The following is an 18,099-nucleotide window of genomic DNA, read 5'->3' on the forward strand; positions in this document are numbered from 1 at the left end:
TTAATTAAATTTAATTCTCATTAATGTTAGTAAATTTAAATGAATAAGTATTAGTTTAATACAATTCAACATAACTATGATACACAATATTAATTAGATAATAAGTTTTCAGATTAATCTACTTAAAAATAATAGTTCGCACTTAGTAAAAATTTTAAAAAATTATCATAACTTAAGTAAAAATATAGTTAATTGTCAATGGTGAAAAATATAATTTAAAAAAAAAAACTAAATGGACCTAAAATAATTTTTTTAGTGTTAATCATAAAATTTATCATTTATTTTCCTTTAACAAAGATTTTTTAAATGAATTAATACAATAGAGTTAGTAATATAATGAAACAATTATAGAGTGATATTAACTCGATTAATTAATTAATTTTAAAATTCTAATTCAATAGAGTCATTATTAAAATCTAAGAAATAAAATAAATATTTAATATTTCAAAAGAAAATATTATTTTGTTACAAATTTAATAAGGAAAATAATATTTAACATAAAAATTGAAGGAAATATCATTTGACAAAATTTAATATTTAACATTCAATTCTAAACAACACTTTAAGTTATAAATAATAATACATATATAAAAAACAATAAGATAATAAGATTTTGAATTAATTTAGTTAGAAATGAAAGTCTACATACATCTAATTAGATAAATATTTTATTATGATATATTTTTTAAATTTTTATTAATATAAGCATTTTATTTTTTACTAAATTAATTTATATATTAATATTTTAATCTTTTATACTTTTAATAATTTTAAAAATATTAATTAGTAAAAAATGTCACTTTTAAATATAATATTATTAAACTCTATTTAATTTAAAATCTACTTGCAGGTGCAAGCTACCATTTTGATTGAGCAGGAGAAATTGAGAAGGTTCCTGCATGATGGGTACCAATGGCATAGAACTTTGGATGACTTGCAAGTTTTCGTGCATGATTATAATAGGCTGACCAAGGAGATCAAAGAGAAAGGGCATGCCAAAAAAGAGGAATTATTCATGCCAATTCAGATTCAAGAGCACAAAAGAATTGTTTGACTGGAGGGCCCCTTAGGTTGGACAACGTGGGTGGATACGCCCTATGATGTTCTTAGCTAGACTATTCCTCTTCTCTTCTGTTGTTTTTCTGACTTGATGTACAGCGGTCTCTGATTCTCTGTGGTGAGGCTTGGCCTCCTTGTTTTCTCTCATGGTGACCTTTTTGGTTCTCCTCCTTTTTGTAACTCTTATATCTAATAGAAAAAATATTAATAACTCTAACTATTTTTATTATGATATACTAAACAAAATCTTATTTATAGTAACTAAAAATATAATATATTTGTGTAGAGTTAAAATGTAAATGTAACTTTTAAATATAGTATTATTAAACACTATTTAATTGAAAATATTAACAACTCTAACTAAAAGTAAATCTAGCTATTAATAAACCGAACTATTAATAAATTTAACTTAACCAAAATTGAATCAAACATAAAAACAAGCACTATGAATAAATAAATAAATGTTTGTGCTTCCAATGCAAATGCACTTGGACGACGGGGCTGACAGTTGCCATGCCATGCCATGGATGAGTGACGTCATCTATCCAGCCCCACGGTTATGGATAGAGCGGCATCATCTATTACTCTATTATCGCTTCATTATATTACTTCATTTATATCACTTCATTTAAAAAATCTTTGTTAAAGGAAAATAAATGATAAATTTTATGATTAACACTAAAAAAATTATTTTAGGTCCATTTAGTTTTTTTTAAATTAGATTTCTCACCATTGACACTTAGTTATATTTTTATTTAAGTTATGATATTTTTTTTCGAATTTTACCAAGTGCGAACTTTTATTTTTAACTAGATTCATTTGAAAACTTATTATCTAATTAATATTGTATATTATACTTATGTCAAATTATATTAAACTAATACGTATTCACTTAAATTTACTAGCATTAATGAAAATTAAATCTAATTAACATGAAAATTAAAATATAGACTTATTATGTAAATGATAATATGTATTAAACAAATAAATCTACTTATATATTGAATATCTTAATGATATATATTAAACTTAAACAATATTAAATAATAATAAATATACATAATAAACATTATTAGTTCAATAAAATAATAAAATAATAAATATTAAAACTAAACATTTAAAATTTATAACTAATCACATGCACATATACAAAATATTCACTATTTTGAACATTTATTTCAAAAATCATCCCACACATCTCTTCATGCCTTTACTGTCTAATAGCCACTCGCTTAGAGAAAGTGCAACAGGGGCCCGCAGATGCAATTGCATGGCATGGCATGGGGGGGACACATCCAACCCATCCTGAACAATGGGGCTGGGTAGACGACACTGTTCCATAATTCCTAAGCAACCTTGAAGTGGGCACCTTAAGTAGGAGAAGAGAGGAGACCCCCTACTACTAGTTTTGTCATAGATACTTTTTAATTATTATTTTTAAAAATTGAAGAAAATGATGACGTGTAGATAATGCATGTTCATTTACTAATAGTTGATCATTTTTTAGCTTTCTTGGTTGGTGATTGTTTTATTTTTTAATTGAGTTGGACATGTTAATAATTGTTGAGTTCTAAGCCTAGATTATTTATTATTTATTTACTATTATTTATTATTCAATTACTATTATCTACAAAGTTAGCCCGAAAGGTTATACGAATCTAAGCTTTGACCTTGGCATCAAATGATACATCTTCCTAAACTTGAGTCGGTGTTGACAAAAACAACAATATTGCCAAAGGGGCCAAAGGGATGATGATCGAGAGGAGGAGAGATGCTAAGATAAAGAAGAGGGACATGGAGAGGATAGGAGAGGGAGGGGAATTTAGAGAAAGAGGAATGGAAGATATAAATATATAAAGAAGGCACATTGAGATAGGGAGTGATGTAAAGATAAAGATAGAAAGTGATATTTAAGGAGGTCGAGATGAAGAGATAAGGGATGGATAGTGATGGAGAGTTAATGAGATAGAGGAAGATGTAGGAGAAAGAAATATGAAAATGTACAAATTTAAATATAGTGCATGTATATATACAAAAGTAAGGTCAAAATTTTGTTTAATTGAGCTCTCGTATCTACACATGTACCCATTGCACACTAAGGTACATTGCTTAAAGTTTCATGTACAAAATATGACAGTTGAATATATGAAACAATACAACCACTCAAAAAAATGAATTATATATATAAAGAGTTCTAGATGGTCTGCAACTCTACAGTTGGAAGTCTTCGAATTAAAAACCCTTTCTAGACAATAATATATATATATATCTATATCTATATATATATATATATATATATATATATATATATATATATATGAGGAAAGTGGATTTGGCACAGAGTTCTAGATTGTCAGCAATTCTAGATTATCGGCTGGAATTCTATGAATTTAGAAGTGCTTACCAGGTGATACTTCAGCGGGTCTTCCGCGCTGTTACTTATGCAAAGACCGGTCAGCAATGAATGGTTTCAGCCACTCTTTGTCTTGGATCACTATCATTTCTTCGCTTCACGGAAAGTGATACAAAAAGAGACAATTTCAAAAAGATTGATTGAAAGTTCCTGTGTGCTAACTTCCTTTCTCCTTTGTCTGCAATGAGCCACTTTTATTATTCTTATTTAATTACATCGTATCCTTTCACACTTCTCTATTAGTTCTGCCTGGCTTCCTTCACATTTCTCTATTGTGCTACCTGCACCTCTAAGCTTTTTGTATGTTTTGGATTTCTCTTCCCCTGATGAATAACAAGAACCCCTTTATTCTTTTAGATTTACATCTTTTTCCCCTTTTTTGTTTTGTACCATCGAATCCAATTTCATGGCATCATCTTCCAACACTAGCAACAGTTTTCCGCATGTTGCAGAATCTGCACCATCCGATGTATTTATTAGTAATGCCAAACATATGCTAGCTGGACTCATGATCTCTGAAAAGATTAAATATGCAGCCATGCAACTGAAGTTTTTTCTGAATTCAGAAGAGCGTCAATTGGTGGATCAACAAGTAAAAACAACAATCGATTGTGCTTCCTTGCATGTTGTGATATTTTCAAAGGAGCATGCTCAATCCAACCGCTGTTTAAAAGAGCTGGCACTCATACACAGAAGAAGGAAAATCAGTAGAATTGTTCCCATCTTCTGCCAAGTTAAGCCTGAAGATGTACGATATTTGAAGGGAGACTATTTTGACGCATTTGAGCGATACAAAAGAGAAGGCAAATACAACTCAAAAAAGCTTTGGAAGTGGAAGAAAGTAAATTTCAGAGTTTCACATTATATGGGGATATAATGTGCCCGATGTACTAGAAATAGTAATGAAAAGAGGAAAGGTTCATATAGCCATATTCTCAATGAACTATGCAGAATCAAAGTGGTGCTTGCGAGAGCTGGCATTAATGAAATCTGAAACTTGTGCTCAGATTATTCCCATTTTCTCTTGTGTACAAACTAAACATTTTCGATATACGAAAGGATTTTTTGGGGATGCCTTTCAACGACTTAAAGAGAAGGGTAGATTCACCTCAAAGCAACTTCAGAAGTCGAAGGAAACACTCTTTGGTGCTTCATGGCATCTCAGTCCAATCCTTCATAGCAAGGATTGAGCATCAGTCCCTAATTATTCATTTCTTATCAATTACATAGTTAAACTCTTATAAGATAATGCTTAGTTGTTTGATTTTTTTCTTGTATTTCGTATTAAGTTTAATCAAAACTCTTAAAGTCTAATGTTTATTTTCTCGTATCTTTTTGTTATATATGTTGAGAGATGAGGATATGCTGCTCAAGAATATTCCATCTGTATGTACAGGATTTGTAAAACTAAATGAAAGGCTGCAGAATACTCAACATAAAGGGAGCTCTATTTTCAAACTACTTTCATCATTATTCAATTTTTAAATGTATGTACTTTAAATTGTATTCAGTATATTATATTATTATATGATAGGTTAATCTCTAGACAAAATTTATTAAAGAAAAAATAAAGCCAAACTTTTCCTTTCCAGATTCACAAATTTATAGTAATTTTTGCTCAAGTTTTTTGTTGTTTTCAGCTACAAACTATGCAGATCATGAAGATCAAATGCTGAATTTTTAAAATCCATGATGTTTTCAATTTTTCAAAAACTTGGTCAACTATACAGTTTGTAAGGAGGATAGTCGTGGCCTATTATTATTTTCCTCAATACAAATGCATGTTCTCTTGATGAACAATCAAGAACTTCATTCTTATGGAAATGTTTCTAGAATGATTATTCAATTTTAGATTTACTCTATTATATCAATTCAAATGCTAAATGTAAATGATGGTTTTTGAGTGCATAATGATATCAAATGAGAAAATGAATTGCATTAAATGTATTTATATTTGTCATCCTCTAAAGAAAACAATTGGCATGAGTGGACATTATTTTGAACATTTAATTTTCAATATTTGTGGATCAATTCTATAAATCTAACATCGGTCCCTTAATGACAACACCGAAAATGGATTGATTTAAATTATAATCATGCATATAACCATTTGATAAATGTATAATTAATGCTACTTTATTGAGATATGAGTGCATAAAGAAAATGTTGGGAGTTAATTAAATATGAAATATGTGTGACATTTGGGTAGATATTCCATTTGTCAATATATCTATTTATCAAGAGATTCTCCTTAGAACAAACACAGAAATAAATTGAAAATATAATTGGTATACGAAATTTATAATTTTTCTATCTTACCTTTGAGATGCATGTGAATCCTAGAATGATTATATGTCTAAAAATTTGTAGCATTGACACAAAATGTATGCATAACACAAGAATTTGGATATGAAGGGATATAATTATTGTGTACATATAAATTTAACGTAACCTACAATGTGTCATCATGTAAATATACAACATATGTCATACATATTCTCCAAGTTGAACTTAGAAAATAAAGAGAAAGTTAGCTTGTATGATAGGAACAAAACAAAAGTAGATTCCATATAATTGAGGATGGAGGGTGTTGAGAAGAAAAAAATGTTCATAAGGTCGAGTGAATTTGGAGAAAATGGATGGATCAATCGCCATAACATACAATCATGGATCATAATAAGGATATTCTAATTTAACTTAATAGTATCAAATTTTCACAAGCTATTAGTAAATATCAATAAATTTTTGCATTCAATTGTATGTGTTTATTGGATTCTAACAGAACACCCAATCGAATCTAGAAATATATTGATATTTACTAATTTAATCTGTTATGAATTACATAAAAGAGAGTGCATAATGTGTTGGACCCTGATAATTAAAAGAGTGATAATATCTAAAACGAACTTATTTTAATTAAGTAAAAAAAATTTATTGTGAGGTTTAAGTTTTCCAGAAGTTGAAGCACCAATAAATTTTAATTATACTAAAAAAATTATAGTACATGTGCATGTAAATTTTGACAAACAAGTTGAAGTATATAATATAGCCTACTTAGAATGTACACAACACTCAAGTTCAATATTGATGGTTATTAAACATTAATAAAAATAAGTAGTATCCGCATCAACACCATCCTTTATGCTAGAATATGATAGTTATAATGAAGGATTATGAATGATGTAATATATGAGCACTTTCACTAATATAAAGTCATCTCTCTTCCTTCTCTTTCTCCCCACACATCTATTAACATGATAAGAAATTAACCATAATTATATTTATTCGAAAATAAAATTTAACTAACATTGTCTAGATCATTCAATAAGAAGAGCTCTTGGCGAGATGGAGTTCGTGCCGTTGAGCTTGTCAATGATAAAATATTATATTTTTTGAAAATATATATTTTCCAATTAGATTGTCAATTGTTATTAATCTATTATTTATTTAGTTATTAATTAATTTTTATTTAAATAAAGTTGATATTTCTTGTGAAATTAAAAAATTAATAAATTTATAAAATAATTTCTTAACAAAATATTAGAATGAAAATGATTTTTTAAAATGAAATAATAGATGTTTAAAAAATATACTAAAAAATTCCCATTTGTGTGCTCTTGTGAGAAAATTTGACTTGTGAATTTGGAATGGCTAAATAAGCAAGTCATATATCTATTTAACTATTGGTCCCTAAAATTGAATTTCCTTAAGCTCCCATGAATGAATAATAATTTACACCCATTTAACAAAGATAAACACAAAATAGAAACGATGTACAAAATAGTTAAAATAAAATTCATAAAAGAAGACTTAGAATTTACTTATATTTTATGTATATTTTAGATAATTCTCTTATTTTGAAAATTAAAAATTAAATTTATCACATACTAATTGAATGAGAATATAAAATTTGAACATTTATAACAAGGTCAATGCATGCTTTCAATTTATTTAAAATAAATTTGAGCTTTTGTTTCTTAATTAAAACTACACAGATGTATTCATTAGATTATATATCATCAAATAATTCAAAATATTTATAATTAACATCGTATACATTTCCTTGTTTGAAGGGTGAGGGGCTAAAATTGTCATCCAATGGTTGGAAATAATGTAGGAGTAATGACTACCATTGAAGTCATCTCACTCGTTCATTAATTCTTACCTTCTTTCTTTATCATTTTGGAATGTGTATTTTCACCACTTTATAGGTGATCATGCTTCAAGCTCATACTTACTCTTTGCTATTGACGATATGACCCGCACAAAGCGAAGCATGGCGAAGTGCTTCCGTCCACTCCTCCAGCTTCTCTGGGTTATATCTACCCTTGTCTTGGTGCCGCCCAAGTGCCTTACCATAGCTTCCCTTTCCAATATATCTTAATTCATACGAAAAGACATGGTAATAAATGGGAACAAACTTACTGCCTTCTCTTTCGCTAATCAACGAAAGCTCTCGCAAACACCACTTGGACGTTGCATAGTCCTCTGAAAATATAGCTACGTTAAGCCAGGTACTCTTTATTACTTGTTCCAGTACACTATGAAAGTGACCCCCTCACTTAAGCTCTTCTGAATCCAGAAAAACCTTCAGTCCCATTCGTGTGAGCATTTTATACATAGCTGTGGCGAGTGTACGTTTGACATCAGGACCCCGATGGTTAATAAATACATCATACTTAACCTTTCTCACAAGCATTATCGATCCACCTGAAATAGATGTAGTTGCTGCAAATTCTTCTCCCTGTTGTTGGGTGCTTGAACTAGTCTTAACTGGCCCTACAAATTCTTGACACATTTTTCCCTCTTTCGCTACCCACTCTGTAATTGTCTTCAGCAGCATGTCTTCGTCCCTGGACACATTCGACAACGAAGAAACCAAAGTAAACGTCACAAGTTATATGGATAACTGAAGTCTATGAGCCTCAAGATAAGAGAATGAATCGATAAGTAAATGCTGAGTGCATCTGGTGGAGAGATGCGTACTCAGTACTTACTCCTTGCTCTCAACGACCGAACCTACATAATGTGAAACGCTGTAAAGCGCTTTCCTCCACTCCTCCAGTTTCTCAGAGTCGCGTTCAAGCTTGTTTGGGTCAAACGCATAGCCTCCTTTTACATAGCGTACATCATCAGTCTTACCACGGTAGAAAATACGAACAATTTTAGCGCCTAATTTACCCCTGTTGTGCATGGATGACAACTCTTCTAAGCACCGGTTGGATTGTGCATAGCCCTCTGAAAATATTGGAATGTAAAGCCAGGAACTCTTAAAAGCTGTTTCTACTTCTTCATCCCCCAAATCAAGCTCTTCCGAATTCAAAAAAACCTTCAGTCCCAACGCGTCAAGCTCTTTATAAATTGCTACGCCCAAAGGATGTTTAAAATGATTGATAAATACATACTAATTCGGGAAATCTTTCACAGGCATCGTGGATGCACAAGAAGCAGATGTGGATGATGGAAATTCTTCAACGTGTTGGCAATTTAACAGAACAACACTGTGCAGGTTAGAAGAAGATGCCGTGAAATTAGATTTAAGTGAACATGACAAAGGTTGAAAAAAGGGGCGTTCAAAGAGAAAAGGAGCGGTGCATATAAAAGAGCAGGAGAGGGATAAGTAATGAGAAATAAATGTTGGACTAGATGCGTAGACTGCGTGTACTCGCTGAGGTAACCCGGCAGAAGAAACGAAGAAACGAAGAAGCATGACAGAGTCTAACTAAAAGAGTTAGAGTGACTAGTTGAGGACAGCTGAAGTTTTAGAGTGACTAGTTGAGGACAGCTGAAGTTTTATTTGACTTTTCATACTCCTTTGGCCTTCTTCTAACTTTGATATTGTGGATCCACCAGAATTAAATGTAGATGGGGAAATTTCTTCGAGCTCTTGGCCACTGCTAGTGTTGGAAGTAGATGCCATGAAATCAGATTTGATGAAACAAGACAACAGAAGCAGAATTGAAGGACAAAACTAGAAGGACCCAGCTCGATCGTTCAGGATGGGCTGGATGCAGCCCCCTCCATGCAATGCCACGGCATCATCCGCGGGCCCCAGTTGCACTTTGTCCAAGCGAGTGGCCGTCACACGGTAAAGGCATGAAGAGATGTATTCTTTCGTCCTACTCATATTCTTAATCATTAAAATCTCTTAATCAAAGTGTTAATCCTACATTTACTGACTTGACCAACATACATGTTCATAAAACATTAAATGAAAAGCTCAAATATTTGAAAGTAAACATCACACAACATGAAATAGTATAATATGTTTGAAGCATCAGGTAGTGTCTCAACATCTCGAGTCGTGAGTATCAAAATAATAATGTATCATTATGCTACGATGGGTCAGGGCGAGGCCTCACAGTTGTCTAGCTCAAATGCAGTCAATCTTTCAACTATGGCCTCTAAATTTATTTTATGATTTGCCTCACATCTCCTTTCTTGAATTGCAAAGAATCTGATTGCATAAATGGGAAGCAGAGTTCTAAGAACTTTACTTATAACTGTCTCCTCACTGATATCTCCTCCAGATGCTTTGATTGCACTAACACATGCTTTAACTCTTTCAACATACTTTGCAATATTTTCATCCTCTCTCATCCTCATTTCATCAAATTGTCCTCTCAAACTTTTTGCTTTGGCTCTTCTCACATTATCATCTCCTCCATAGATTTCTTTCAGCTTGTTCCACATTTCAAAGGCAGTTTTGCAATCCTTGATGTCATCAAACTCTTCATAACTCAGAGTAGATGCTATATTGTGAGTCTTCTTTTCAGCAATATCATTGACAGATAATGTGCCAGAAGGTTCTTCATATTTTTCATCAACCTACTTCAGCCTTGTATCACCAATAGAAGCCAGATGAAGCCTCATCAATCCTTGCCATGTTGAGAAGTTGTCCCTGTTAAGTCTTGGAATTTCCCTTTTGTAAAACATCTTGATCTTTAGCTTAGATCCTTGAAATCTTTTCCTATAAGCACCAATGGCTCTAATACCAATTGTTGGGATAAAGATAGGGTAATTGAGAAAGTGAGGGAGGGGGGCAGGGGGGGGGGAATCAATTACTTATAAAAATTAATCCGCAGATCCCTTAGATGTCTTAAAGATCTAGTTACTGCTGATACTCGGTAAACAAATGCTGTAACTTGGTAAATTAAACTATTACTTATTTTTCAGGCATTCATGCATGTAACTAAACACAATTTAATGAACACAAGAGACACCAGATTTAACATGGAAACCCAGTATGAGAAAAACCACCAAGTAACTAGTCACCAATTTTTCACTCTTCTAAAGTGAGCCCTATTAGGGGCCAACCCTATTAAAGGTTACAATAAACATTGTTAGGCGTGACCTCGTTAGAGGATTTAATCACCATGTTAGGAGTGGCCTTGCTAGAGGTCTTTAGAACAATTCAACTGAACTGTCACCTTCTTAGAGGATCTACAAAATGGCTATTAAACCAACTCTGTTAAGATATTTGAAATCACTACTACAATGGTTAAAAAGAAACAATGAATTAACTTGAACAAGATGCAACTGAATTTGCTGGTTACAAGTCTCTGTTCAGCATCATTAGATCCTTCTTGATCAAATATGGCTCTGCTACTCTTTAATGATCTCTGATCATCCTTCAAATTCGCTTCCACAATAATCAATCTTCATATTACATTAATTCTATTTCCCACACTCTAAGAATTCATGACATGACCTCTTACTTATACCATTCTGATTTTGAATTCAACCCATTTACATGTTATATTTACCAAAAAACCATACATCAATCGGCTATAGATATTACTCTAAAAAAATAAACGTTATTTCATAAAATAGTGAAATCCTTTACTGGCCGACCGTGCTCGGTAAATACTACTTCTAGAAATTTCTTGAGTTAACCTTCTTGACTCGGTTAGCATTGCAATTTATCTATAAAATCCTTTGGCTGCCAAGTTTACTCGATAAGAATTGAATTCCTTCATGAGAGCTCAGTAAGAACTGCTTCTGCCACATTTCTTTTGATGACCGAGTGAGCTCGATAAGAATTGCTTCAGTTACATCTCCTTTGATGACCGAGTGAGCTTGGTAAGAATTGCTTTAGTCATATTTCCTTTGATGACTGAGTAAGCTCAGTAAACATTGTCCTTTTCCTTGCTGACCTTTTGAGCTTGGTAGATACTGTCCTTTGCCTTGCTGACCTTCTGAGCTTGGTAGACACTGTCCTTTGCTGACCTTCTGAGCTCGGTAGACACTATCTGATGAATGATATGACATTTGTGTGACATCAAAGACAACACACAATTTGAAAAATTGTATCCAACATGGGGGCCTATGGAATTTTTAGCCCTATAGTTAGAACTTGCGGATTACATATTGCCATGAAGACACACTTGGGTCTTGGGCTCATCTCCGTGTGGTATGGGATAAATAACATGTTGAACTAGAGAAGGTTGTGAAGAATAACCTACCATTTGTCAACTATCAAAATATGCATCGGTGTCCAAACACATATTTGAAACATGAGGAGATGAAATATTAACTTATTTTGCAGACATGAAAAGAGGGTCAATGCCATGTATATCTAGGCTAGGTAAAAAAAGTCATGATTTGGTTATCCCCATGATACATTGGACATTCATATGCAATAGAGATGGTATCTAAATATTATACATTTTTTTTTCCATCCAAGTGAGACCCACACTCTAAAATCAGGTCGTCATGTCTGGTGGATCAAGGTCGAACTTTTGTGTTAGAACTCCAAACTTGGATCTCAAAACCTGAAAGCCAAGACTTTCCAAGATCTTTTAAAATACATATCCTAGCCAGAATATTGACATCACGATTTTCCCTTGGATAGACCTATTTTCTAGCATATTTCTATGAATTTATGACTATTTGATTAGGTTGTTGAACTTTCACCTTAATAGATTTTATTTTGGATGATTATACGACATTAGTTAATTAAATTGTGATATGTTTTAATGTATCTCTATGGGTAATTAGATGCAATATGATATAGAGATTGTGATTCATGATATCTATATTACTTATGATGATGTTAATTTTTTTAAATTATTTATTTAAGATATGAAATTAAATTGAATTATGAGTTATAAGTTAATGTTTGATTATGACTTATTAGACCCTAGGTGTGGACCGTTTGGTAGGAGCTCACACCAATAGTGTTATTCAATATTGGATTATTATTTATATTTCCACCCTTAGCTCGTGTTTTATTTCTACTTTATCAAATAGGTTAAATTTAAATATAAGTTGATTATGCTCTTAAGTATGTGGAAGTTAGAAAATTAAATAAATAAGGTTTAAGATGTTATTTAAATTTTATGATAAGAAAATCATTTTTTAAATAAAACAAATAAAATATTATAATCATAAATTAGAATTTTTAATATTATAAATGAATTAAAATAGATATTCAATTACTCTTTTCTAATTGATAAATCTAAATTAGCTAAATTTGAAGTAATTATACTAAATATATAATTTTAGTCATATAATTTTTTTGGTTTTATAAATATATTGAAAATAGAAAGTATTGAATCAAATTTATTATATTAAAATTGCTAAGTTATGAATTAGAGTGGAAAATGTATGAAAATATGAATTAAATATCAAAGAAGTGAAAATGGTCCATCAAAGATTAACACCTACATAAATATTTATCAAAAATATAGACAACCATTTCCTTTATTTATTAAAAAATATGGACAACCATTTCCTTCGCCTGCCCAAGCAACCTATCTCAACAATTTTCTTAAATTTTACATCTAACTTCTTCTAATAGCACAGATGCATTTATTCCAAGTTGGGAAATATAATGTATTTGGGAGGTGAAATGTGGGGGAGAGGCCGAAGAAATTTTGGAAAAAAATAGAGTGCACACACTAAAATTGGAGCAACGGGAAATCAAAGAATTGGGAACAACAATTCAGAAATTGCATTATCCAATATTTAGTCCCTAAACTAATTTTCTCGGTAGATCCAAAACAATTAATTTTTATAATCAAAACTAGTACAATTTTAAAGTTTAAATATGATTTTATTTTTTTATTAATTTTCAATCACAAATTCGGCTAATACTAATTTTACTAGGGGATAAATTTTTTTTTTTAACACAAAAATCAAGAAAATGAATTTCTGGAATGTTCTTAGTTCTATATTTCTCCACGCATGTGTTCAATCAATGATGCAAGACAAATCTTGCTGATAAGATTAACATTGTATTGTGATGGAATGACAACCATCATTTCAGATTCCAAATTTTATAAAATTTGGCAAATCAATCCATTAACAAGGTAAAGTACTTTGAAAAGATTTTTCTCATAGTTGTCATTCTCTAATGTGTCCATGTGAGAGAAGAGAAAAGTAGTGGGGATCATTGGCTTTGAGGAATGAACTCTTTAGAGCCATCTCTAGCTCTAGTTTCTTCATAGAGAAAGTCAGGATATGAATTTTCTGGTTGGGCTGAATAGTGCCTTCCTCTCTTCCACTAGGGAATCTATAAAGTCCTAGACAACAATCTCGTGGCCATTGTTATGGTCAATAAAATAAATTAATAGCTAGGTAATTCATGATGGGTGTAGAGGACATTGTTCTTATGAGCGCCTGTAGAAGTGGGAAAACCCGAATGAAACATAGAAGAAATTGAACACATCTTGACAAAATTGAGCACTGCTAGTGAAGAGCACTATTGTCAAGATGCCTTCACTTTTCACTCCCACTACTAGTCTGCTCCCTGTGCTAATGAGTAGGCAACTATAGTATTCAATAAAGAATAGGTAAAGTAATATTGTTGGAAGAAATGAATATTATGCGTTTAAAAGAAATTCAAATTTAATGTTAGAGTGGATAACTATCATCTGTAAACTAGGCAAAGGGCCACTACATTGAGTGCATTGAACTCATTAATGTTCTTTTATATGTAGTAAACTAGCAATTGCACCTTTGAAGGGTGCAAGGGTTATGTCGATAGTGTTATATATATGAAATGATTTCACTATATTGATGGTGTAGAAGGATTTCTCGTAATAAAATATTTGATGGGATAATTTCATCTTTTTTATCTATACATTCAAGATAATTACATTTTATTTCATTTCTCATTTGATTTTGTTAGTTTCTATATAATTGTATATGGATTAATTTTTAGTTTAGAGTACTTGTGAAAAATATAAGTAGTTTGAATATAGAGACCATCTAGAAATTTTATTCTAGACACAATTTAGATGTTAGTCCATATATATTTTCTTACTCACACATACACACTTCTTCTGTCTCCCTACCTACCTTTCTCTTATGTTTCCCCTCTCTCTCTACATCTCTGCATTTCTCCTCACTCCTATTTCTATTTCTTTTCCCCTACTTCTTCCTCTTTATCCATCCCTTCACAACTATCCCCCACTTTGATATTTGATTTTGATCCATATATCACCAATCTTTTCCTATTTTCCCCTCATTTCTTCTTCCATATATCCCTTTTATATCCATCTCATTATTCTTGTCTCACTCCACTCTTATATAATTTCTGTTGTCTACCCATCACTATAGTTATATTGTATTTTTTTTTGTTTAAACAACAATAAGTATTAATCCATGAACTCCTAATAAAATTCTTACTTACATTGCTAGACTATAAGAATTGAAGATGTAAAAAAACCTTACATAAAATTTAGAAACAACAATTGTTAGAATGTTTTTATTATGTAAAATAATTTATTTTTTTGAATATTTAATAAGTCTAATTTTATTTTTCTAAATTACTATATAAATATTATATTTAAACATAGATTAATATTTAATATTTTCTAATATTTTGAGAATATAATAACATTTCATCTTTTATTTTAACCCAAACCTTATTTCTCAATCTAATTTTAATTCAAATTATAGCTCTAATCCTAATCCCTATGTATTTATATGTGAAATAAAATATGGAAATTGTAGTTGCTAAAACACAAAAATGAATAAGAAAACAACATAAAATTGAAAGAATAGTAGAGGTATTGTGTTTGAAACCACTCTATTATTAAATAATTTTAATGGGAAAAAGAAACTTTATTTGAAAAAATTGATTAATTTTAAATAATATATCATACCAACGAGATAATTAATAATTTTACAATATATTTATTATGAAATTTATTAATCAAATTATTAAGTTTTTCATAGGTTTAAAAATATGTACTGCATGGAGAGAGCAGGAGATGAGATGATGATCTTTCAAGTAAAGTGCATTAATATTGTCATCTAATGATGATCAAAATAAATACCCAATTTCTTAATTTTAATATTAAAATTATTTTTTAACTCCAATTATTATTAAACCCTAACCCTAATTCTATAATCAATTCAACTCTACTTCAACTCTACCCTAAGTTTAACCATGACTCAAATTGTGAAATTTTTTTGATCTAAATGAAAAATATATTAATATATATTATAAAATTTCATTTTATATCTTTCAGTTTATCCACAAGATAAATAAATTTCATTATCCTAGTAATATATATCCCTACCTTCCTTCAACATACTTATCAATATGTATCTCTTCAGTTATACTCGACAACTTTGTTTTTTCTTGAATATATGGTATAGATCACCATCCATATTTTATATTAAATAATCGTTTCCATGCAAAACCCAACCTTCTATAATTCCCTTTGATTATAAAATAAATCTTTACACAAGCAATCTTCTTATTTTAGATACACAGTCTTTGCAATTTTCTTACCTTAGCTATCACAACACACACTCAAATAGTGAGAATTCCAATCTTTTAACTCTTTATCTAATATTTAGATAAGTTTATCTAACCACTCTTGATTCTAACAATTTAAATTATCACATTCTATTGATATAATAAATCCTAACACCCACTTCCAAAACTTAAGAAAGCAAAATATAGTAGAAAACATTTGCAGACAAATTTACAATACATACATAATGTTTGTGTTCATCAACCTATCAAGACTACAAGAAAATTCCTTACAAAGATATGGAACAAAGAAATAACACATTCAGCAAATATGTGGATCCACCAAAACAAAAATATGTTATTATTCTTACTAATTTTTTTAATATGATTTTTTTAAGAAAAATGATTAACTAAACTATTGATTTTAAGAAAAATATAGCTTCATCTACCCTCTCCACTCTGTAAAATCCATTAATTAGGGTAGTGAATCTAATTATATTAGGAGAACAATGAGCCTACAATATTTTAGCAACTAATCAAAGAGCCTCATCTACTCGGTTAACCTTACAGAGACTAGCAATCAGAGTAGTAAATGTAAGTTCATCTGGGGTACAATTAGCATCACCCATCTTAGCCACCAATCTAAGATCTTCATTTACTTTGCTTACTCTATAGAGGCCACCAATCAAGACAGCAAATTTAATTTTGTCCGGACAACAGTGACCATGCCTCATTCTATTTAACAATTCCAATGCTTCATCAATATAACCCCACTCACAATATGCTCCTAATAGAGTATTGCAAGTTACAATATTTGATTTGATTCCCATCTCTTCTATCTCAAAGAAAAGAAAATCAATTCTAGAGAAATTGCCACAATGGCCAAGACTATACAATATCACATTGAAGGGTACTACACTGAGGGACATCCCCTAAGTTTTTGGTAAATGGACAATCTCCCAGGCCTTGTCTGCCTTCCCTACTTTATACATTGCATTAGTGAACTGAGTAAATTTAAGGGTATCTAGGAAACACTTGCAACATTTCTCACTGATGTGAACTATAGTCATCTCTACCTCTTGTAATTTGTTTTCCTTTAACAATGTCAAAAATGCTTCTCTCAAAATGATCTTATTTGACACATAGTTGTCCAAGAAACATTGCATGCAATAGAGTGAGAGCCTCGTTTATCTTTCCTGATTTTACAAAAAACATCAAAAAGATGATTGTAAAGAAGATTATTCAACTTTGGATATGTTTTTATTACCTCAATGAAGACATGTAAAGATTTGTGCAGCATCTTAGCCCTTTCAAAGTGGTAAATGAGGCACTTAGCCAAGAAAAAATTAATTCAATGCCCCTATTTTTAAATCTCATTCAGTAGATCTTTAATTTGATGAATGTAAAAATTTTCTAGTCCTGCTATTGATCTTTCCCATGCCACCTTTACCTCGACAAAAATCCATTTTACCTCATCTTGTTTGTTTATATTACACATGCTTGGCTTTGGTGATTCTGATCTTCCATCAAGCTCACTGGCTATTAGGAGAATGCTCAATCAAAATGGGGGAGCTAGTGGTGATTTTCATCACAATTTGATTTCTGTAGTAAATGTGATCTCAACAAAACCCCAAACGTGTCATGCCCATTTTTTTCTACCAAAAACTTATTTAAACTTATCAAATAACTATCAAGATTTAGAGTCAATATTTAAATCCACAATAGATATTTTGATAAAATGATCTTGAGCATTAGCCACTTTTTTCTAATGAAATAACTCACAAATTTAACATCCAAAATAATTTCTCTTAACTAACAATACCATAAATAACAATAGCTTTTAGAACAAATTTACAATATCTCAAATAAAAATAGCATCATTTCTATAATCTTTATCACAACTTCTTCTCTCATA

The 18,099-nt window shown here is 30.8% G+C and overlaps 1 pseudogene; it reads right to left on the reverse strand.

Annotated features, from left to right (window-relative positions):
* Positions 1-16,594: 16,594 nt before the first annotated feature.
* Positions 16,595-18,099, reverse strand: part of LOC149544145 (pentatricopeptide repeat-containing protein At5g25630-like) — a 114,674-nt pseudogene continuing 113,169 nt past the window's right edge.

Source organism: Cupressus sempervirens, chromosome 8 (genome assembly GCF_028749045.1).
Source record: "Cupressus sempervirens isolate cs-2001-9-10 chromosome 8, ASM2874904v1, whole genome shotgun sequence".
NCBI lineage: Eukaryota > Viridiplantae > Streptophyta > Pinopsida > Cupressales > Cupressaceae > Cupressus > Cupressus sempervirens.